This window comes from Somniosus microcephalus, chromosome 22 (genome assembly GCF_052327205.1).
Source record: "Somniosus microcephalus isolate GS21.2 chromosome 22, FLI_Smic_1.0, whole genome shotgun sequence".
NCBI classification, from domain to species: Eukaryota; Metazoa; Chordata; class Chondrichthyes; order Squaliformes; family Somniosidae; genus Somniosus; species Somniosus microcephalus.
In genome coordinates, this window is record NC_141008.1 from 3,022,024 (window position 1) to 3,029,379 (window position 7,356).

Consider the following 7,356-nt stretch of genomic DNA (forward strand, 5'->3'; position numbering starts at 1 on the left):
AGTGGTACAGGGAGGAGTATCTAACGGCGTAAGGTGCCTATAGAAGGGGAGAAAATCATAGTTTTATAGAACCATCAGATGTTCTGCCTCTCTTCCACCCGGACTGGTGGCCACCACGAAGGGAGCCTGGTTAGATGAGGTACAGCATCTTGCATATGTAAATGTCCAGGGGATGCCTAGTTGCTTGCAAGAGGGCAACACCAACTGGGGCATACCTATGGACAACCATGGGTGACGGATCAGAGTAGACTACCTTGGGCTTAGCCAAGGGCCAAAAGGGAGGATTGTTAGGATAAAATTAGGCGTAGGGGATTTAAAGGGGTGGGCCTCAATATTTGACCAGTATAATGCGTCTCAACGGTGTCATTAAGTCTTGTTAGACTGGAAAACAAACGCAAAGTACCATGGGATGCGTGGCTAATTAACCCTTTTTAAACTAACATAAATAAATTTAGCTGACCAAAGACATTCTGAAGTGTTGCTTGTAATTACAACTTGGTGGTAACTGTTTGGAAAGACCCTGCTCTTGGAAGACGTACGAGTACAAAGGCATGATTAAGGAATAGCAGCAAATATGGCCTTGAGGAGTAGTCAGCCGGCTGCATAATTCAACGTGGCTTTGTATTCATCCAGCCATGTCTCTGCTGAAAATACCTTCCCATACCGATAACAAGAGTAAGAGATAACTCATGGATATGAAGCCTCTACAGTCGATAAACCTTTTACTGACATATCCAGAGGGTATTCGAGTTCAAAGGGCAGGCCTAACAGTTGATTGATTAATTATGTAAACCAATGAAGTATCAATATTCACATGTATACACCCCCATTAGTAATAAGTGGGTGTTGTCCAATAAACTGTTTAAACTAAGCTCTATTACCACTTTTTCCCTTGAGAACGAGAAGGGTAGCTGATATAGTTCTCTCGTGTGCATTCGTAATAAAACTATTGATGTGTGCAAGACCTGTGTCTGTTAGTTTGGTTTTACCTTCCATATTTGTCCCGCTTACAATAACCAATGCACAGGGTGAAACTGTTACATTTAATTGTTAAATTGGGTATTATAACCAATACACAGGGTAAAACTGTTAGTTAATTGTGAAATTGGATATGACAAATAATACACAGGGTAAACTTGTTAGTTAATTGTGAAATTGGATATGACAACTAATAAACAGGGTAAAACTGTTACATTTAATTGTTAAATTGGGTATGATAACCAATAAACAGGATAAAACTGTTAGTTAAATGTCAAACTGGGTATGATAACTAATACAAATGATAAAACTAGTGCATATCATTTTTAACTTGATTATGAAATCCAATAATCAGGGTAAAACTGTTACAGTTAATTGTTAAATTGGGTATGATAACCAATACACAGGGTAAAGCTGTTACAGTTAACTGTTATATTTGGTATAATAATCAAATATACAGGTATGATTGTTAGTTAATTGTTAAATTGTGTATGATAACCAATACACAGGTTAAAACTCTTGCAGTTAATTGCTAAATGTGATATGATAAATAATTCAAAGGATAAAACTGCTTCATATAATTGTTAAATTTGGTATGATAACCATTACACAGGGTAAAACTGTCATTATTTATTGTTAAATTTGGTGTGATAACCAATACACAGGGAAAAACACTCACAGGTAAGGCGGTGGTTGCGGATGGCATTAAAAGGGAAATTAAAAAGCGTGCAATAAGGGCACAGCAGTCATCATGGGTGACTTTAATCTACATATAGATTGGGCCAACCAAATTAGTAACAATACTGTGGAGAATGAATTCCTGGAGTGTTTACGGGATGATTTCCTGGACCAATATGTCGAGGAACCAACCAGAGATCAGGCCATCTTAGACTGGGTATTATGTAAGGTCAAAGGATTAATTAGCAATCTTGTTGTACGAGGCCCCTTGGGTCTGAGCGATTATAACATGATCGAATTCTTCATTAAGATGGAGAATGAAATAGTTGAATCAGAGACTAGGGTCCTCAATTTAAATAAAGGAAACTACGATGGTCTGAGGAGCGAGTTGGGTAGGATTGATTGGGGAATGGCACTCAAAGGGTTGATGGTGGATAGGCAATGGCAAACATTCAAAGACCGAATGGATGAGCTACAGAAATTGTTCATCCCAGTTTGGCATAAAAATAAAACAAAAAAGGTGACTCAACCGTGGCTAACAAGGGAAATTAGGGATCGCATAAGATTTAAGGAGACGACATAAATATTGGCCAGAAAAAGCAATAATCCTGAGGATTGGGAGCAGTTTAGGGTTCAACAAAGGAGGACAAAGGGATTAATTAAGAAAGGGAAAATAGAATATGAGAGTAAGCTTTCAGGGAACATAAAAACTGACTGTAAAAGCTTTTATAGATATGTGAAGAGAAAAAGATGGGCGAAGTCAAACGTAGTTCCATTACAGTCAGAATCAGGGGAATTTATAATGGGAAACAAAGAAATGGCAGAGCAACTAAATTCATACTTTGGTTCTGCCTTCACAAAGGAGGACACAAATAACCTCCCAGAGATGCCGGGGAACATAGGGCCTGATGAAAGTGTGGAACTGAAAGAAATCAGCATTTGTAGGGAAATGGTGTTAGGAAAATTGATGGGACTAAAGGCTGATAAATCCCCAGGGCCTGATAATCTACATCCCAGGGTACTTAAGGAAGTGGCCCTAAAAATAGTAGATGCATTGCTGGTCATCTTCCAGAACTCGATAGACTCTGGAAAAGTTCCCATGGATTGGAGGGTAGCTAATGTTACCCAACTATTCAAATAAGTTGGTCGAGAAGAAGCCTGACATCGATAGTGGGGAAAATGCTAGAATCTATTATAAAAGATGTAATAGCAGAGCACTTGGTAAGCAGTGACAGGATCGGACAAAGTCAACATGGATTTACAAAAGCTAAATCATGCTTGACTAATCTACTGGAAATTTTTGAGGATGTAACTGGTAAAATAGATAAGGGAGAACCAGTGGATGTGGTGTATTTGGACTTTCAGAAGGCTTTCGATAAGGTCTGACATACGAGATTAGAGTGCACAATTAATGCACATGGGATTGGGGGCAAGGTATTGACTTGGATAGAGAACTGGTTGGCGGACAGAAAGCAAAGATTTGGAATAAACCGGTCGTTTTCCGAGTGGCAGGCATTAACTGGTGGGGTACTGCAAGGATCGGTCCTAGGACTCCAGCTGTTCACAATATATATTAATGATCTGGACGAGGGAATTGGATGTAATATCTCCAAATTTGCAGACGGCACAAAGCTGGTTGGGAGGATAAGCTGTGAGGAAGATGTTGTGAAACTCCAGTACGATTTGGACAGATTGAGTGATTGGGCAGAAACATGGCAAAAGCACTATAATGTGGATAAATGTGAGGTTATCCACTTTGGTGGCAAAAACAGGAAGGCAGATTATTATTTGAATGGCAATAGATTGGGAGAAGGGGAAGTGCAAAGAGACCTGGGTGTTCTTGTGCACCAGTTGCTGAAGGTAAGCATGCAGGTGCAGCAGGCGGTTAAGAAGGCAAATGGTATGTTGGCCTTCGTAGCAAGAGGGTTCGAGTACAGGAACAAGGATGTCTTGCTACAGTTGTACAGGGCCTTGGTGAGACCGCACCTTGGGTATTGTGTGCAGTTTTGGTCGCCTTACCTGAGGAAGGACGTTCTTGCCATGGAAGAAATGCAGCGAAGATTCACCAGGCTGATACATGGGATGGCAGGAATGACGTATGAGGAGAGATTGTGTCGATTGAGCTTATACTCACTGGAGTTTAGAAGATTGAGAGGGGATCTCATCGAAACTTATAAAATTCTGTCAGGTCTGGACAGACTGGATGCAGGAAGGATGTTTATGATGGCCGGGGTGTCCAAACCAGGGGTCATAGTCTATGGATAAGGGGTACGCCATTTCGGACTGAAATGAGGAGGAATTTCTTCACCCAGAGAGTGGTGAACCTGTGGATTTCTCTGCCACAGAAGGCGGTGGAGGCCAGTTCATTAAATATATTCAAAAAAGAGTTGGATATATTTCTTAAGGCTAAATGGATCAAGGGATATGGGGAGAAAGCAGGGACAGGGTACTGAATTTGGATGATCAGCCATGATCTCATTGAATGGTGGAGCAGGCTCGAAGGGCCGAATGGCCTACTCCTGCTCCTATCTTCTATATTTCCATGTTTCTATGTAATTGTTAAATTGGGTATGATAAAAATACATGGGGTAAAACTGTCAAATGTATTGATTAAATTCGGTATGATAAGCAATACACTGTAAAACTGTCACAGTTAAATGTTAAGTTGGTTATCTTAACTAATACACAGGGTAAATTGGTAGTTACTTGTTAAACGGGCTTTGATAAGCAATACACAGGTAAAACTGTCAGAGGTAATTGTTAAATTTAGTATGATAACCAAAACACAGGGTAAACTCTCACAGCTAATTGTTAAATTGTGTATGATAAACAATACATGGGGTAAATCTGTCAGAGGTAATTTTTCATTTCGGTATGATAAGCAATACGCGACGTAAAACTGTCACAATTAGTTATTAAATTGAGTATCATAACTAAAGTACAGGGTCAAATTTTTACTTAATTATTAAAGTGGCTATGATAAGCAAATCACAGCGTAAAACTGTCACAGGTAATTGATAAATTTAGTATGATAACCAAAACACAGGGTAAACTCTCACAGTTAATTGTTAAATTGGGTATGATAACCAATACTCAGGGTAAACTGTCACAGTCAATTGTTAAATTGGGTAAGATAACCAATACACAGGGTAAACTGTCACAGTTAATTGTTAAATTGTGTATGATAACCAATACTCAGGGTAAACTGTGACAGTTAATAATTAAATTCGGTATGATAACCAATACACAGGGTAAAACTGTCACAGTTAATTGTTAAATTGGGTCCGATAACCAATACACAGGATAAAACTTTCACAGTTAATTGTTAAATTGGGTAAGATAACCAATACACAGGGTAGATCTGTCACAGTAAATTGTTAGTTTGGATATGATGACCAATAAACAGGGTAAAACTGTCACAGTTAACAGTTAAATTGGGTATGATAAACAATAGACAGGGCAGTGAATTGTTAAATGTAGTTTGATAACTAATACAAATGATAAAACTGTTGAACATAATTTTTAAATTGGTTATGATAACCGTTACACTGGATAAAACAGTTCGTTAATTTTTCAATTGGGAATGCTAACCAATACACAGGGTAAAACTGTCGCAGGTAATTGTTAAATTGGGTATGATAACCAATAAACAGTGTAAAACTGTTACAGTTAATTGTTAAATTGGATATGATAACCAATACACAGGGTAAAACTGTCACAGTTTATTGATAAATTGGGTATGATAACCAATAAACAGTGTAAAACTGTTACAGTTAATTGTTAAATTGGATATGATAACCAATACACAGGGTAAAACTGTCGCAGTTAATTGTTAAATTGGGTATGATAACCAATACACAGGGTAAAACTGTCACAGTTAATTGTTAAATTGGGTGTGATTACCAATACACAGGTTAGGAAAAACATTACATTGGGTAAACCTGTCAGTTAATTATTAAATTGATATTATAACCAATTAACATTGAAAATCTGTCACAAATAATTTTCAATTGGGTATGATATCTAACAAACAGGGTCAAATTGTCAGTTAATTGTTAAGTTGGGTATGATAACCAATCCACAGGGTGACACTGTCAGAGGTAATTGTTAAATTTGGTATGCTAACAAATACACAGGGTAAACAGTTAGTTAATTGTTAAATTTGTATGATAACCAATAAATTTGTAAAACTGTCACAATAAATTGTTAAATTGGGTATCATAAACAATACACAGGGTAAAATTGTTACTTAATTGATACATTGGATATGATAAACAATACACAGTTTAAAACTGTCAGATGTAACAGTTAAATTGGGTATGATAATACTTACACATGGTAAAACTGTCACAGGTAATTGTTAAATTTGGTACGATAACCAATGCAGAGGGTAAAACTGTCACAGTTTATTGATAAATTGGGAATGATAACCAATACATGGGGTAAAACTGACACAGTTAATTGTTAAATTGTGTATGGTAACCAATACACAGTGTAAAACTGTCACAGTTACTTGTTTAATTCGGTATGATAAACAATACACATGGTAAAATTGTCAGTTAGTTGTTCAATTGTGTATGATAAACAATAAACAGGGTAAAACTGGTATTTGTTATATTTGTTATGATAACCAATACACCGGTAAAATTGTTAGTTAATTGATAAGTAGGGTATGGTAACCAATACACAGGGTAAAACTGTCACAGTTAATTGTTAATTTGGGTATGGTAACTAATACACTGGGTAAAACTGTCACAGTTAATTGTTAAATTGGGTATGGTACCCAATACACAGGTTAAATCTGTCACAGTTAATTGTTACATTGGGTATGATAACCATTACACAGGTTAAATCTGTCATGGGTAATTGTTATATTTGTGTATGATAACTATTTCACAGGGTAAAACTCTCACAGTTAATTGTTAAATTTGGTATGATAACCATTACACAGGGTAAAATAGTTATATTTAATTGTTTAATTTGTTATGATAACCAATGCAGAAAGTAAAACCGTCAGTTAATTGTTAAATTGGGCGTGCTAACTAATACACAGGGGAATAAAGTTAGTTAATTGTCAAATTGAATATAAAAAGCACACAGGCAGCTAAAGTTAGTTAGTTGTTAACTTTGGCTTTTAACGCGTGCGCATGGTACAAATCTAATCATGTTACATGTGATAAAAAAATAACTATTTACCAGAGGAATGAAGTTAGTTAATTGTTCAATACACTAAACTGTCTAATAAAATTAGTTAATTTTTAAATTGGTGGTGTTAACGTGTGCATGGAGTGCAATACTACAGTTAATTGTTAAAGTGGAAATGAAAAGGAATTCACAAGGGAATAAATTTAAAATTAATTTTGTAATCGGGCTTGATAATCAATACACAGGATAAAACTGTTGAATTTAATTATTATATTGGGCATGATAGCAATAAACAGGGGAGCAAAGTATACTGATAATTCTTACATTGGACATAAGCAATACAGAACAGCAACAACTTGAACTTATATAGCGCCTGTAACGTAGTAAAACGTCACAAGACGCTTCACAGGTGTGTTATCAAACAAAAATTGACACCGTGCCACCTAAGGCGATATTATGGCAGATAACAAAAATCTTTGTCAAAGAGGTCGGTGTTCAGGAGCGTCCTGAGAGAGGGAGCAGACTTTACAGACTGAATTCCAGAACTTAGGGCCC